Source organism: Mobula hypostoma, chromosome 10 (assembly GCF_963921235.1).
Source record: "Mobula hypostoma chromosome 10, sMobHyp1.1, whole genome shotgun sequence".
Classification (NCBI taxonomy): domain Eukaryota; kingdom Metazoa; phylum Chordata; class Chondrichthyes; order Myliobatiformes; family Myliobatidae; genus Mobula; species Mobula hypostoma.
In genome coordinates, this window is record NC_086106.1 from 8,860,654 (window position 1) to 8,877,240 (window position 16,587).

Below are 16,587 nucleotides of genomic sequence, written 5' to 3' on the forward strand. Positions count from 1 at the left end.
TTAGAAATCTCGGTAGAAAGCTGCGAAGCAGATCCTCCCGGATAGTAATTTCTGGATTGCAGCCTGTGCCACGCGCCAATGAGGATAGAAATAGGATGATTTGGCAGATTAGTGCGTGGCTGAGAAGCCGGTGCAGTGAGCTGAGCTTCAGGTTCTTTGATCATCGGGAACTCTTCTGGGGGAGGTTTGGCTCTTCAACAGTGCACCCGAACCCGAGAGGGACCAATATTATAGCGGGCAGGTGTGTTAGAGTTGTTTGGGAGGGTTTAGTCTAATCTGGCAGCCGGTTGGAAACCGGAATGAAAGGACAGGGTAGGACGGATGAGAAGAAAGTAAAGACAGCGTGCAGTCAGACTGCCAGGGAAGGCATGCTGGCGTTGGGACATAGTTGCAGCTAACAGGCCGAGTATTAAACCATTATTGATGCAGAATCAGAAAAAGGCAAATATGGTACTTAAGCGGTTGTATCTAAAAGCACATCGTATAAGAAATAAGGAGAATAATCTTGTTGCACTGTTACAGATTGTCGAGTATGATTTCTGTGACCATCACTGAATCGTGGCTGAAGGACCATTGTAGCTGCATGTTGATTGTCCAAGGTTACAGGTTGTATCAACGAGATAAGAAGGTAGGCAGAGGGGGCAGCGTGGCTCTGTTGGTAAATAATGGCATCAAATAAATAGAAAGATGTGATATTGGATCGGAAGATGTTAAATCCTTGTGCGTTGAGCTACATACAGACCTCCGAACAATGGCTGGCAGGTGGAACACAGATTACAATCGGAAGCAGAAAAAGCAAGTCAAAAGGGAAATGTAATGCAGGGAGATTTTAACATGCACGTAGATTGAAAAAATCTGGTTGGTAATGGATCTCAAGTGAGTGAGTGCATTGGTGGCGGACATAAATGCAAGACACAGACACTGAAATACTAGAAGCAGAACTAGGTGTGTCAAGATAGCAAGAGAAGACGGGAAGAAACGACGCTGGACAAAACTCAGGCCCTGGACGAGGCTAGGATACTGGGCCCCAGCTAGGACTAGAGTGGGAAAGCAGGACCTTGACAAGGAACTAGGAACTTGGAACCTAGGCAAGGACTCAGAGCCAGAGACTGGACAGGGACGTGGAACCTAGGTCTTGACTTGGGCTCGGACACCGGATCTAGGCGAGGACAAGACATGGCTAAAGAACTTAGCGTGGCTACGGGACTGGACGTGAGACTCCTGGACAGGACTAGGAAACTCCAGCACCGGGCTGGCTGAGGTACTCCTGAGCTGTGCGAGGTACATGGACAGGACGAGGCAAATGGACAGGTGGAGAACACGAAGCCTTGACTTGGTCTTGGGAGAGCAGGATCACAGATCCTTGGGCTTGAGAGAAAAGGAAAACAGGGCCTTGGTCTTGGGAGAACAGGAACATGGAACACCAATCCGGGACCCTTCCTTGGGAACAGGACTTGGGGCTGGGGCTCTACACAGAGTCAGGACAGCTCCTAAGGAGCAGGACGTAGGGCCGGGGTTGTACACAGAGTCAGGACCTCCCCTAGGGAGCAGGACGTAGGTCCGGGACTCATACACAGAACACTGAGAGACAGTTCTCCACTCAAGGTAGCGGCTAACGACCGGATCTACCCAGCGGAGGCGAGGGCGCAAAGAGACGGTTCCTAACACAAGGTAGCGGCAAACGCCCGGGCCTACCTAGGAAAGGTCTGGACACAGAAACGGTTCCTAACTCAAGGTAGCAGCAACCGGACGGAACCAGGTAGCGAAGGCGAGGACAGAAAGAGACAGCTCCACACAACTATAAACTGTTCCTTATCTAGACACAGCAAGGCTCTGGCCTTGCACCGGCGGTAGAACTTGACAGCGATACAGGAGAGGATGGAGGAGAGGTTGCAGCAAGGCTTCAGGCAAAGGTTGCAGGGAAGGCTTCAGGTGAAGGCTTCAGAGGAAAGGGGAAGGGAAGGCAACAGTCCAGCAACTGAAGCTGAACCCAGGAGCTGTTTATGTCGCCACCCCAAAATGAGAATCATGTTCCCCAATTAAGGCACACAATACAAAAAGGGAAAACCGGAAAAGCTGGAATAAGGATCGATGGACCAGACCATGAACCGGAATGCGGACTTCACGGACCGGACCATGACAGGATGCGGTGTTATGTGATGATCCGGAGGCGATTCGTGAACTTATGGTAAAGGAACCTTTAGGAAACAGTGATCACAGTATGGTTGAGTTCAACCTGAAATTTGATAGAGAGAAAGTAAAGTCTGACTTTGCAGTATATCAGTGGAGTAAGCGAAATTACAGTAGTATGGGAGAGGAGTTGGCCAAAGTAAATCGGAAGGAACTGCTGGCAGGGATGTCAGCAGAGCAGCATGGTGTGCGGTTCTGGGAAAAAATGAGGAAGGTGCAGGACATCTATATTTGAAAATTGTAGAAATACTCCAGTGGTAAAATAGTAACCATGGCTAACAAGGAAAGCCAAAGCTATTGTGACGGGATCCTGAATTACCCCTTAAGGACTGTGTTTTTAAGAGAGAGAGTGTGAGAGCTGTACAGCACAAACAACTTGTTATTGAGACAGAAAGAGGCGAAGACTGCTCACAGTTTGTTTGGAATTTCTGCAAGGACACAGGCAGCTTCTGAGTTCCTACAGAGAGAGAAGGGAGGAGCTACTTGATGGACAGCTGGTGTTCAGCACAACAGTATTTAAACTAGCGTAATTGCCTGTTTCACAGGACACGCCAATGCACTAAGGTGTGCTGAAGTTACCACTATCCTGTTCAAGTGCCCATGAGTGTGGGACTGAGGATCGATTGTGAGGAATCAATCTGTGATTATTAATGCGTGAAAGAGCGACCCTGTGGAGTAAAAATGTGTGTCTAACCTTTGACTGGGTTGGTAGACTATTACTTGAAGACGGTGTTCTTAAGTTGGTCAAGTTTGGCTAACTTGGAAGTTTCGGAGGACAACGGGAAGATCGACGGCATCAGCTCAGCTGAAGAACTGGACACATCTCTCTCTCTCTCTCTCTCTCTCTCTCTCCCTCTCCATTACTACTCAACTCAATACCACGAACTGAACTGAACTTTACCCATCTTCGTAAGACTGTATCCATATACCCATTGGCTTGAATAAGCTTGTTTTTTAATATATTTCCAAACTTATATATCAAATCATTGCTAACCTGTTTGATGTATCTGAATTTATATTACTGCATTGCGTAGTTACCAATAAATAGGATTAGTTCACAGCAAAACCAGACTCCAAGGTGTTTTCCATTTCTGCTGGTTCTTTAACCCGTCACAGGGTATGTGACACTATTGTAAAAGCAAAAGAAAGGGCATACAAGAAAGCAAAAACTAATGGAAAGATAGAGGATTGGGAAGTTTTTATAAACCTACACAGAGCAACAGAAAAATATCATTGGAAGGGGAAAAAATAACATCAAAGTGCATATTACAAACTTTTTTCAAGAATGATCAAAATAATAGAGAAATGTGAGTAGATATCGGTCGGCTAATAATGAGGCAAGAGAAATACTAACGGGTAGAAAGGCATGGAGATGGCTGATGAACTAAATGAGCATTTTGTATCAGTCTTCACCGTGAAGGATACAAGCAGTATGTCTGATATTGTAGTGCATGAAGGAAGAGAAGTGGGCGCAGTTGCTATTACAAGAGAGAATGTGCTCAAAAGGATAAAAGATCTAAAGGTACTTAAGTCACCCGGACCAGATGAACTACACCCTAGAACTCTGAAAGATGCAGCGTTAGCGATTGTTGTGGCATTCGAAATAATCTTTCAAAAACCATTGGACACTGGCATGGTGCCACAGAATTGGAAAACTTCAAATATCACTCCAGCATTTAAGGAAGGAGGAAAGCAGCAGAAAGGAAATTATAGACCGGTTAGCCTGACCTCAGTGGTTGGGAAGATGTTATCGTCAATTGTTAAGGATGAGGTGATGGAGTACTTGGTGACACAGGACAAGATAGGAGAATGTCAGCATGGCTTCCCTCAGGGAAATTCCTGCCTGATGAACCTGTTGGAATTCTTTGAGGAGATTACAAATAGGATAGATAAAGGGTTGCAATAGATGTTGTATATTTGTCCTTTGACAAGGTTCCACAAATGATCTTCTTATCAAGTTAAGAGCCGATAGAATTGCAGAAAAGTTACTAACGTGGATGGAACATTAGCTGATTGGTAGGAGGCAGCGAATGGGAATAAAAGGATCCTTGTCTGGTTGACTGCTAGCGACTAGTGGTGATCCACAAGGGTCAATGTTGGGACCACTTCTTTTTGTGCTGTACATCAACGATTTATATGATGTAATAAATGGTTTTGTTGCCAAGTTTGCAGATGTCAAAAGGGTTGATGGAGTGGCAGAAGATACTGAGGAAACAGGTAGGACGCAGAAGGACTTAGAGAGATAAGGAAATTGGACAAGGAAGTTGCAAAAAAATACAATATTGGAAAATGCATTGTCAAGTCCTTTGGTAGTAGAAATAAATGAGTGGACTATTTTTTAACTCGGAGAAATACAAGAATCAGAGATGGAGAGGGAGTTGGGAAATATTGCAGAATATCCCGAATGCTTAACTGACAGATTGAGTCGGTGGTGAGGAAGGCCAATTCCATGTTAGCATTCATTTCAAGAGGTCTAGAACACAAGAGCAAGGAAGTGATGCTGAGGCTTTATACGGCACTGGTGAGGCTTCACCTTGATTATTGTGAACAGTTTTGGGCCTCTCATCTTCGAAAATACGTGTTGGAATTAGAGAGGGTCCAGAGGAGGTTCACAAGGATGATTCCAGGAATGAAAGGGCTATCATACGAGGAATGTCTGATGACTGTGCGTCTGTACTCGCTGGAATTTAGAAGGATGAAGGGAGATGTCATTGAAAACTTTGGAATGTTGAAAGGCCTGGACATAGTAGATGTCTAAAGGATTTCTCCGGTGGTGGGAGAGACGAGGAGAAGAGTGCACTGCCTCAGGATAGAGGGGCGCTCTTTTGAAAACAGAGATGCGGAGAAATTCCTTTAGTGAAAGGATGATGAATTTGTGGATTTCTTTTACCACAAGAGGCTGAGGAGGCCAGGTCATTGGGTATGTCTAAGGCAAGGATTGATAGCTTATTGATAGTACGTGGCATCAAATGTGACGGGCAGAAGGCCGGGAAATGGGGTTGACGAGGAGGAGGAAATGAAAAGGTTCAGCTATGATTGAATGGTGGAGCATTCTGCTGTTCATTTGGGTCTGCCCTCCAGTGTTTGCTTGGTGGAAGAACAAGCTGGACCAGAACATCATCCTGTGTACAATCAACCTATAGGTCATGCCTCACAGGAACTTCCGCTGTGTTACCATTTTATGTGACAGTATGTTTTTCTATTATCATAACCAAATGTGTTGTATGTGCTATGTGCTTTGTGCTGTATGCTGTTGGTAATGAGTTTTACACCCTGATCCCAGAGGAATGCTATATTCATGTATTGTGGAATGATAATTAAATTTGAACTTGAACTTGTACCTGGAATTTTAGATTTTCCGTTCTTCCGGGCCAGACAGACTCTCTGATAGGATACCAACACAGAACTGTTATGATATCACAGCACAGTTATTTATATGAAGTTATAAATGCGCTAAATATTTGTCATCTCAGCTTAATTTCAAAGCAATAACTATCGCACAACACCATCAGCTGTAAATTTATCGTACGTCCACCATTTGCCACGTTAGCGCAATGCATATGCACTTTTTCTGCCATTGCATTAAATACCACATACTCGCAGCACAAATAAACGTACAAGCACACCACCACACCCTCACAAAATATGAAGGCTGACCACTCTTATATCTCACACACATACCAGAAAACCATTATCACATTACGCCTTTATGTCGTGGCAGTAGACTTTAATCAGTCTCGCTTGAAATCTCCCCCCAACTAGCAACTAGTGCCGGTAATATTGGAAGACCCAACATAATCCCATGCCACCAGCAAAAACACAATTCCTCGCCCACATGACTGTGGCAAAACAAAGCTTCATTGACAAATTGTTGACGGCACCAATGTTATTGGCTGTATCACCGTTGACGGTATGTAAAACACATAAAATGCTTCAGCAGCTGAGTAGGTCAGGCAGGGTCTATGGAAACGAGTAAACAGTGGACGTTTCAGGCCGAGACACTTTATCGGATGCTGCATGACCTGCTGAGATCCTTCAACATTTCGGTCTGTGCTGCTTTTGATTTCCAGTATCTGAGCATCAGAGTTACATGCTGGGCGTTAATATATCCGAACATTATATCAGACTATTCTGGCTCTGCATGTGGATGCACTCATATGGGAAGCATCCCTGCGTTCTTGCTTCCTTAGAAGTTAAGGCAGTTTTGATGATTATATCAACATTCTACCAAACCTCCACTGAAGTACTGTTGAAAGTATCCTGACTTGTTGCATCATGGGCTGAATGACAGCTCGGTTGCACAGGGACATGAGAAGCACCAGAAAGCCGTAAGCCATTACAAAAGCCCAATTCATCATCGAGAGCAATTTCGCTATTGATATTATCTGCGGGATGCGCTGCCTCAAAGCATGATAATCAAAGATTCTTACCGGAGAGGCCGCGCCAGATTCTTGGAGGCACAGAAGCCTGAAGTCCAAAACGATTCAAGAACAGAACCTCCCCTTCAAGAATTCAGATCTTGAACCAACTGGCACAACCTAAATCGCTAGAATTTAGCAACAGTGTGGACACTTTTATCGCTTTGCGCTGAAATGGAATGTGTTCTTTATCTTTAAATGAAGGTTTTATTGGGAAAAATGTGTTTTCCACGAAAGTATTGCATTTATGGTGCTATGAGCCTGTGATGCTGCTGCATCTGAGTTTTTCATTGCACCTCTGCAGATATGTAGTTATGCATATGAAAATAAATTTGAATTTGGATTTGACAGTGTTTATTCCATGAAATTAATGTAGTGATTCCATTGATCTTTCAAAGCCAAAGACACCTTGTTGTCGTTTGCGGTTTTCAATGGTAGAAGGGCAGGTTTCACTAATTATATCCAGACTCGGAGACCGTCCTTGTTTTCCCCGGACGACTGCGAAGCGGAAGTACGCAAGATACATAGTTATTGATGAAAATAATATATATTTACATCAAAAGTTTTAAGTTGTTTGTTTCAATTGACATATGCAGCATAACATCCAACGATGCCTTTCTAATATGCTCCCTGGTGACTAATATTAGGGACGAATATAAGAATCTCTGAATGCAGCGTACTGTATGCTTAAAATTTTCAATAGCAATGCATGGAGTTCCACGAATCTTGGGTCTGGCCGTTTGCTATTGCATTATTGCATTTATCGGGATTCCTGGTAAAGTGCTGGTTTTGCCTTCGAAGCTTCAAAATGTTGTGTGAATCGTAACACGGCTGTGTTGAGTGTCATTTATGTTCTCTGTTAATTATAGATTTTCTTTTTACATCTTTGCTATTCTTCTAGAGGCTTAAATACTTTTCTCCCATTTCTTTTTTCTTGAACACTATTCCTTTAAAATTTGATGTGTTTTAATATAATTTATTGCAATTAGTGATAAATGGTATATCGCAGAGACGCTCCATACGATGCAGCTTCATAGCGCAGTTAATCACATAATAGAATTCTGAATGGGGAAGATTTTGTCAACTCATATCAAATGTCAAAGCTATAACAGTCGCCCGGTGCATCGTCAAGAACAACTTTATTTGACAATTCCAGTTTCAAATTGTGATAAAACACAAAATTTCAATCGTAAAGTTTACACCACAAACGACATACTGTACATTTTCAAATAATATAAATAACACACAGAAAACAGACAGTATATAAAGTATAGACTCTGCAAAAGCACATATACACACACACTCACCGCACACAAATGCACAAAACATTCTCGCACGTAAACATACACATACGTATTTTCACATGCATACATCCACAATCTGACTCATGATAGGCACACACACAAACACAGAATTAGTAACATGGACGCACTGCTACTGTTTTGTTCTGTTGCAGCTAATTTCGTCGTGTTTGGGGTGATGCTCCGCAGACGATGCGGTCTCTCCAGATGTTTCACTGTCTACCTGCTGTCGATGGCTGTGACGGATCTCCTGGTAATTATCACAGGTGTGGTATTAATCCGGATTGTTCCCATGATTTATCAGTCGAACTTCCTGAACTTCTCTCCTGGTTGCAACGTGAATGTCGCGGTAGCATACGGCGTAAGAGACTGCTCCGTCTGGGTGACGGTGATGTTCACCTTTGATCGCTTTGTGGCTATCTGCTGCCAACAACTGAAAACGAAATATTGCACGGAACGTACGGCGGAGGTCGTGATCGGAACGGTTGTTGCCCTGAGCTGTTTCAAAAACATATTTGTGTATTTTGCATATGAACCTGCTCACAGTGCTGAGCCCACACCATGCATAATTAAAACATCATATTACACCTCGCCTGGCTGGATAACGTATCACTGGATCGACAGCATTTTAATCCCTTGTCTTCCACTGGTTCTAATATTGCTTTTCAACTTCATAACCATCAGTTACATTGTCAGGGCCATTAGAATCCGGAGGAGACTCCAGAGCGGCGGGAACACTGAGAGACAGAATGACCCGGAGATGGAGAGCCGCAGGAAGTCCATTGTCCTGCTCCTTAGTATCTCTGGTATCTTCGTTCTCTTCTGGGTAATGGTACTGGTAACATTTTTCTACGTTCGCATTGCTAACATTTCTTACTTTTCGGGCTCCAATTACAGTGAATCAGTTTTTCCTCTGGAAGAAAGCAGTTATGTGCTTCAGTTTCTCTGTTCCTGCGTGAACCCATTCATTTATGCTGGGACACAGAGTAAGATCAGAGACGAGATCAAACTGGCGCTGAAATATCCACTGACTCTGTTTAGAAATCTTGTTAAATATAAATAAGTTTTTTTTGCCCTCAGTGAGCGGTTTCTGTTGCTAAACATCTTCATCTGATTTCCATCATCTCGATTACTCAGTCATAAATTCAAGAACGTATGTTGAAGCACATATATGTGTAGGTGAAATGGATATCTACAGGCAACAACAGCGCATGTTCGTAATATCAGATATGCAGCGTTCACACGGAAAATAAATTAAACACAGGTTCTTACAAGAAACAGTACATTAGAACGTTTTAGTTCAAAGTGATGAAAGTGGTCATATTGTTGCCAAGCGATGGAGATTAAGGTTTTACTGCCTGGTTCAAGGACAAAATTATTGAAGGGATGTAGCTATACCGGCCGTGGGCTTTTAGTCATCAAAATGCCCATCCTGCCGGTGATAACAACGAGGAGATGGCATGGCCTGGATGGTGGTGGTGTTTGATGAAGTATATTGCCTTTCTGAGGTAGCCTCCGAGTCGAGGGCCTCCAGCGGCCAACCCTGAATTTGGATAATGCTTCCTATCTGCCTAGACACAATATGTCTGGACAGTACGTATGGAGCGCAAGATGTTGCCCATGTGGAAAGCTCTCCCCGCCCCCTCTGTGCGGCTTCTTTTGCCACAGATGGACTCTTTAGTAAGCTCCAACATCATGGAGCATTTTGCCAACTCATATCAAATGTCAAAGCAAGAAGGAGCTCGCAATGTGTACCGTCAAGAACATTTTTAACTGTGAATTCCAGTTTTACCTCTTGGTAAGACTTTCAAATTCAAGAATGAAATTTACACCACAAAAGACACACTGTACATTGAAATATAATATAAATGACAGACAGAATATATACAGCATATTAAATATATGCAGAGCAAATACACACACACACACACACACACACACACACACACACACACACACATTCACCACACACAAATCCATAGGGCACTCTCAGACATAGACATATATGCTTATTTTAACTCGCACACTCTCACATCTAACCTTTGATCACTTTGTGGCTATCTGCTGCCAAAAATTAAAAAGAAAATACTGCACCGAGCGAACGGCGGAGGCCGTGATCGGAGCGGTTATTGCCCTGAGCTGTTTCAGAAACATATTTGTGTATTTTATATTTGAACTTCCACACAAAAATGAGTCAACAATATGTATAGTTAAAGCAGCCTATTATACCTCAGCTGGCTGGATAGCATATGACTGGATCGACAGCATTTTAATCCTTTGTTCTCCACTAGTTCTAATATTGTTGTTTAACGTCATAACCATCAGATACATCATTAGGGCCATTCGAATCCGCAGAAGACTCCAGAGCGGCGGGAACAGTGAGAGACAGAATGACCCGGAGATGCACAACTGCAGGAAATCTATCGTGTTGCTCCTAAGTATCTCTGGCATCTTCGTCCTTTTTTTGGATAATTTCTCTGGTATCCTTCCTCTCCGTCGCATTGCCAACGTTTCTTACTTTTCGGGCTCCAATTTTAGTGAATCACTTTTTCCTCCGGAAGAAGGCAGTTACGCACTTCAATTCCTGTGCTCTTGTGTGAACCCATTCATTTATGCTGGGACACAGAGTAAGATCAAAGACGAGATAAAACTGGCACTGAAATATCCATTGACTCTGTTTATTAAAATTGCACAATAAAACTAAACATTTTCTTTATTCTTGGAGATTGAGCTATGTTGCGAACCTTCTTCAACTAGTTCGGCATGATTTCGATTGGCTATTTATTATGTCAACAGCGTATATGCAATCACATACAATTGCAGCTGAAATGGACATCTTACTTGCAGTAGCATCGCATGTACGTAATATCAGATATGCAGCATTCACAGGGAAAATACATAAAACGCTGTTTTTCCAGAAGAAAGAGCATATTAGAACGATGTAGTTCAATGTGATGAAAGTGGCCCTTTAATTTATGCTGGGACACAGAGACGAGATCAAACTGGCGCTGTAAATGGTAAAGAATTTGTATTGATAACCTATATGCAAAATGCTGTGAAAATTCATACCTCTGATGTATTTGCTGTTAATGTTGGTTCCTGTCAGTTGTAGATGTTTACCCATTTGCTATTCTTCCAGTCTCGTTAATACACTTTTTTGTCGCTTTTTGTTTGTACTGTTTTTATTGAAACTTTACCATTTAAAATTTTATTTTTTCACGGTTAGTTGTAGAGGTTTTATACAGCTTACAATCTTCAATATTTTTGATACTTGTTGTATCATCCATTCTCAGGTTGAAAATACACACCCTAGAGATAAAGCTGCAAATTTCGATCCTTCTGTCATCCATTGCGAACAGTTTCGTTCAAGATTAGATAGAAACGTAGAAACATAGAAAACGTAAAGCACAATATAGGACCCTCGGCCCGCAATGCTATGCCGAACACGTACTTATTTCAGAAATTTCCTATGGTTACCTATAGCCCTCTATTTTTCTGAGCTTCATGCTGCTATCCAGGAGCGTCTTAAAAGACCCTATCGTACACACCTCTAACACCGTCGCCGGCAGCCCATTCCACGCACTCACCACTCCCTGGTGTGTCTGTCCTGCTCGTCAATCCAGGTAACATCCTTCTAAATCTGCTCTGCACCCTTTCTATAGTTTCTACATCCTTCCTGTAGTGAATTGACCAGAACTGAGCAGAGTACTTCAAGTGGTGTCTGACCAGGGTCATATATAGCTGTAACATTACCTCTCGGCTCTTAAAATCAATTCGTCGATTGATGAAGGCCAATGCACCGTATGCCTTCTTAACCACAGAGTCAACCTGCGCAGCAGCCTTCAGTGTACTATGGACTCCGATCTCAAGATCCCTCTGATCCTTCACACTGCCAAGAGATTTACCATTAATACTATATTCTGCCATCAGATTTGACCTACTAAAATGAACCACTCAGCACCACTCTGCTCCGTCTAGCGGAATTAGTCCTTACTCTTAATAACTTCTCCTTTGTCTCCTCCCACTTCCTCCAAACTGAAGGTGTAGCCATGGGCACTCGTATAGGTCCCAGCTATGCCTGCCTTTTTGTTGGCTTTGTGGAACAATCCATGTTCCAGGCCTATACTGGTATCTGTCCCCCACTTTTCCTTCGCTACATCGACGACTGCATTTGCCCTGCGTCCTGCACGCATTCTGAGCTCGTTAACTTCATTAATTTTGCCTCCAACTTTCACCCTGCCCTCAAGTTTACCTGGTCCATTTCCCACACCTTTCTCCCTTTGTACATCTTTCTGTCTCTATCTCTGGAGACAGCTTATCTATTGATGTCTACTATAACACTCTCACTGTTACTGGACTATTCCTCTTCTCACCCTGTCTCTTGCGAAAGTGCCATCCCCTTCTCGCAATTCCTCCGTCTACGCTGCATCTGCTCTCAGGATGATGCTTTTCATTCCAGGACGAAGGAGATGTCCTCCTTTTTCAAAGAAAGAGGCTTCTCTTCCTCCACCATCAACTCTGCTCTTAAACGCATTTCTCCCATTTCACGCACATCTGCTCTCACCCCATCCTCTCGCCACCCCACTAGGAATAGGGTTCCCCTTTTCCTCACGTACCACGCCACCAGCCTCCGGGTGCGACATATAATTCTCCGTAATATCCGCCACCTCCAACGGGATCCCACCAACGGATGACCAGGAGACGCGGGCGTCGTAATTGAGAGTTAAGGGTAGCCCCACATGACTTAAGTATTGGGTGAGTCAAAAAGGATGGATTGGTTGCATTCTCGGTGTTCGTGTGCAGAGGATGTGTACGCGTTCTTCCCTTCGCATACCCCAGGGAGCTAAGGACGGCGCCTGAGAGGGTCTTCTTCCAGTTCATCTGCGAAACAGTTTAAATTTTGCTCTTTTTTGTACCTTCATTCCTTTTCAAGGTGTCTGGTGTCCTGTCAGAGTCCGCTGACATATAAATGCTTGCATGGCTGGTGCTGGGGGGCTGCTGCTTCTGCTGAGGGAGGTGGGGGACATGGAGGGGAAGGAATAATGCGTTAGTGCTGCTTGCCGTGGGAGGGTAGAGGGGGTGCATGGGTGTTCTGACATTGCTTCTGTCATTCCTCTTTTGTGGATAACTGCCAATAATAGGAATTTCAATTTATATACTCCATACATTCACTGATATTAAACAGAACGATTGAACCTCTAAACCTATCAGTCAGTGCCCATGACGCAAAAGAGGTGAGAGATAGATTTGATAGGCAGCCAAAGCTACACACGAAGAGAATAGTCGAGAATTTTATCCGTTGCACTGGAATTATACAAAGGCTCCTATTTCCGTAGAGCCGTGGGCGTGAGGAGGAGGACAGAGAGAGTGAATTGGGGGATGATGCTCCAACGAGAAACTGGTGGGAAATTACTAGATAGAAGGCCCCTCATCTCTCTGAGTTTTGCGGCTGCAGTGGGCACTTTTTACGTCTACCTGGGGGGCGGAGTGATTCCATATGATCTTGTCAATTCGGAGGGTCATTATGAGATTGTAAGGTAGGTGGGCATCCATCTCCCGGGAGAGACTACACGACGTTCTAGCGTTCTGAGAGACCGGTATGGTAATGAGTAAGAGACTCTTTCGCATTCCAAGCGCACTTCGATGCGAGGGTCCTGAATTCCACGGTGTAATCCAGCACCGACTGTCGGCCTTGACGCAGGTAAAGTATCCTATCCGCTGCCCCATTGCGCTTCCCGGATGGTCGAAAATCCGGCGCACCTCAGTGGTGAATTCCTTATATTTGCTGCAAAGGGTAGTTTTATTTTCCCATTTTGTGGTGGCCCAGGTCAGGGCTCGCTGAAGTAAGAGAGAAATGATGAAGGTAATTTTAGTTCGATTTGTAACATACAGATATAGCTGGAGGTCGAAGTTTTCGACGCATTGGGTCAGAAAGTTGCAGCATCGGGTTCTGGATTCGTTGAAGCATTCGGAAACCAGGATTCGGGGCTCTGTGGGAGGAGGCTGACTGGCATGGGCAGCTGTTTGGAGTTGGAGAGACTGTTGACAGTAATCAAGGATTTCCTGCTGCTTCGGAACCGTGTTTAAATGTCAACGGATGTTTGTTTTGGACAAGAAAACTCTGCTGAGTCAGTGTTATTTCACTGATCCTGTCTGGTAATGTAGAGGAGACTTGACTCAAATGCAGAAAAGTGGAGAAGATTTAGAGGTGAGCAATAATTTTGATAGTAAACTGCAAAATATAAAAAATACACACACACACACACATACACACACGAACTGGGCCCAGGAAACAAGAGAGAGCACGAGAGGAGTTCACTGAACAAACTATTATCCGTTAGGGACAATTTGGTACATCCTCCCTGTGTCCCAGTGAATAGGCAGCTGAGCACCTTTTCAAAAAGGCTCATTCAGCTCCTCTTTTACATGGATAGTTACAGAACACCTTTCCTACCAAATGCATTAAACATATACAACAATCATGTCTGTGAGTCAGCTGAACAACAGTCTCTGCTTTATTATTAGTGCATTATTGTGGGATATTATTTCACATTGCAATACTATTTTCGTGTATATTTATTATTCTGTATTTATTATCAGTATAGCACACTGGTAAGTGAGTCTTTAAATGTTGCTGTTTATCGAAAGAATTTTCTTCTTCTTCTTCTTCTTCTTCTTCATACTATTACTCCTACTACTACTACTACTATTATCAGTAAAACACGACGATACCCTCTTAATTTTCGCTCCGTGACTGATACAAGTTATAAATATAACAGTTAGTGAAACCATTGTACTGTATGCTGAAAGTTTTCACATGCAATACATGAGATTGCAAAAACCCCTGAGATGATCCATCATTACACTATAGTATCAGTGATGTCTATCAATATGCAAAAGGCTGTGAAATGCGGCATCACTGCTCTGCATTCTATCATCATACTTTATTCCAAATGTCAATATCTACCCCTTTGCATTTTTTTCAATCTGTCTATGTCATTCTGTAGCCTCGCTATTTTCCCCAAAATACCCGCCTCTCTACCTATCTTAATATCGCCAGTAAACTTAAAAAAAAAACATTGTACGGGACCAAATCAGCGGCGTCAACAGAGCTCCATGAGGGAAAGAGAAGTACAGAAGGAATATGTTGAGCGGCCATTGTCCGGACTAGGCGTCGGCACTGTGTGAAGCGTCCGTTATAGTTTCCTTTTTTTCATGTTCCCTCTGTTACTGCATCATTTAAATGGCTGTGGCGTGTTCTTTCTGCCGGATGTTGGAGAACTACATCTCTAGGAACTACATTTGCATGAAGTGAATCCGGCTGCAGCTCCTTGAAGACCGTCTTAGGGATCCAGAGCAGCAACTGGATGACCTTCGGCGTGTACGAGATAGTGAGGAGATAAGTGATCAAACTTACAGGAAAGTAGTCATCCAGAAGTTGCAGGAGGTGTGTAGCTCTGCGACAATCAGGAGAAATGGAAATAGGCAGTTGGAGGAGAGCACCCCTGCGGCTAATCCCCTCAGAATCAAGAATACCGTCTTGGATACTTCTGTGGTGGATGACCTCCCGAGAAAATGCCACGGCGACCGGGTTACTGGCACTGAGCATGGGTCCGTGGTGCAGAAGAGAACGAGAGAGTAGAGGGGAAGCGGTAGTGATAGGGGACTCAGTAGTGAAGGGAATATACAGGGGATTCTGTGGAGGTGAACCAGACACCTCGATGGCATGTTGCCTGTCCGGTACCAGGTTGAGGGATGTCACTGATCGGGACCACATTTTGGAGAGGGAGGGGGAGCGGCGAGATGTCCGGGTACAGATTGGTACCAATGGCATAGGGACAAGAAGCAAAGCAGTCCTGAAAAGAGAATTTAGAAATCTCGGTAGAAAGCTGCGAAACAGATCCCCCCTGATAGTAATTTCTGGATTGCAGCCTGTGCCACCCGTCAATGAGGATAGAAATACGATGATTTGGCACATTAGTGCGTGGCTGAGAAGCCGGTGCAGTGAGCTGAGCTTCAGGTTCTTGGATCATCGGGATCTCTTCTGGGGGAGGTTTGGCTGTTCAACAGTGCACCGGAACCCTAGAGGGACCAATATTCTAGCGGGCACGTGGGTTAGAGTTGTTGGGGAGGTTTAGTCTAATTTGGCAGCGCGTTGGAAACCGGAGTGAAAGGACAGTATAGGACTGATGAGAAGAAAGTAAAGACAGCGTGCAGTCAGACTGACAGGGAAGGCATGCTGGCGTTGGGACATAGTTGCAGCCAACAGGCTGAGTATCAAACCATTAGTGATGCAGAATCAGAAAAAGGCAAATGGTTGTATCTAAAGCGGTTGTACATAAAAGCACGTCGTATAAGAAATAAGGTGAATAATCTTGTTGCACTGTTACAGATTGTCCAGTATGATTTCTGTGGCCATCACTGAATCGTGGCTGAAGGACCGTTGTAGCTGAATGTTGAATGTCCAAGGTTACAGGTTGTATCAACGAGATAAGAAGGTAGGCAGAGGGGGCAGCATGGCTCTGTTGGTAAATAATGGCATCAAATAAGTAGAAAGATGTGATATTGGATCGGAAGATGTTAAATCCTTGTGTGTTGAGCTATATACAGACCTCCGAACAATGGCTGGCAGGTGGAACACAGATTACAATCGGAAACAGAAAAAGCAAGTCAAAAGG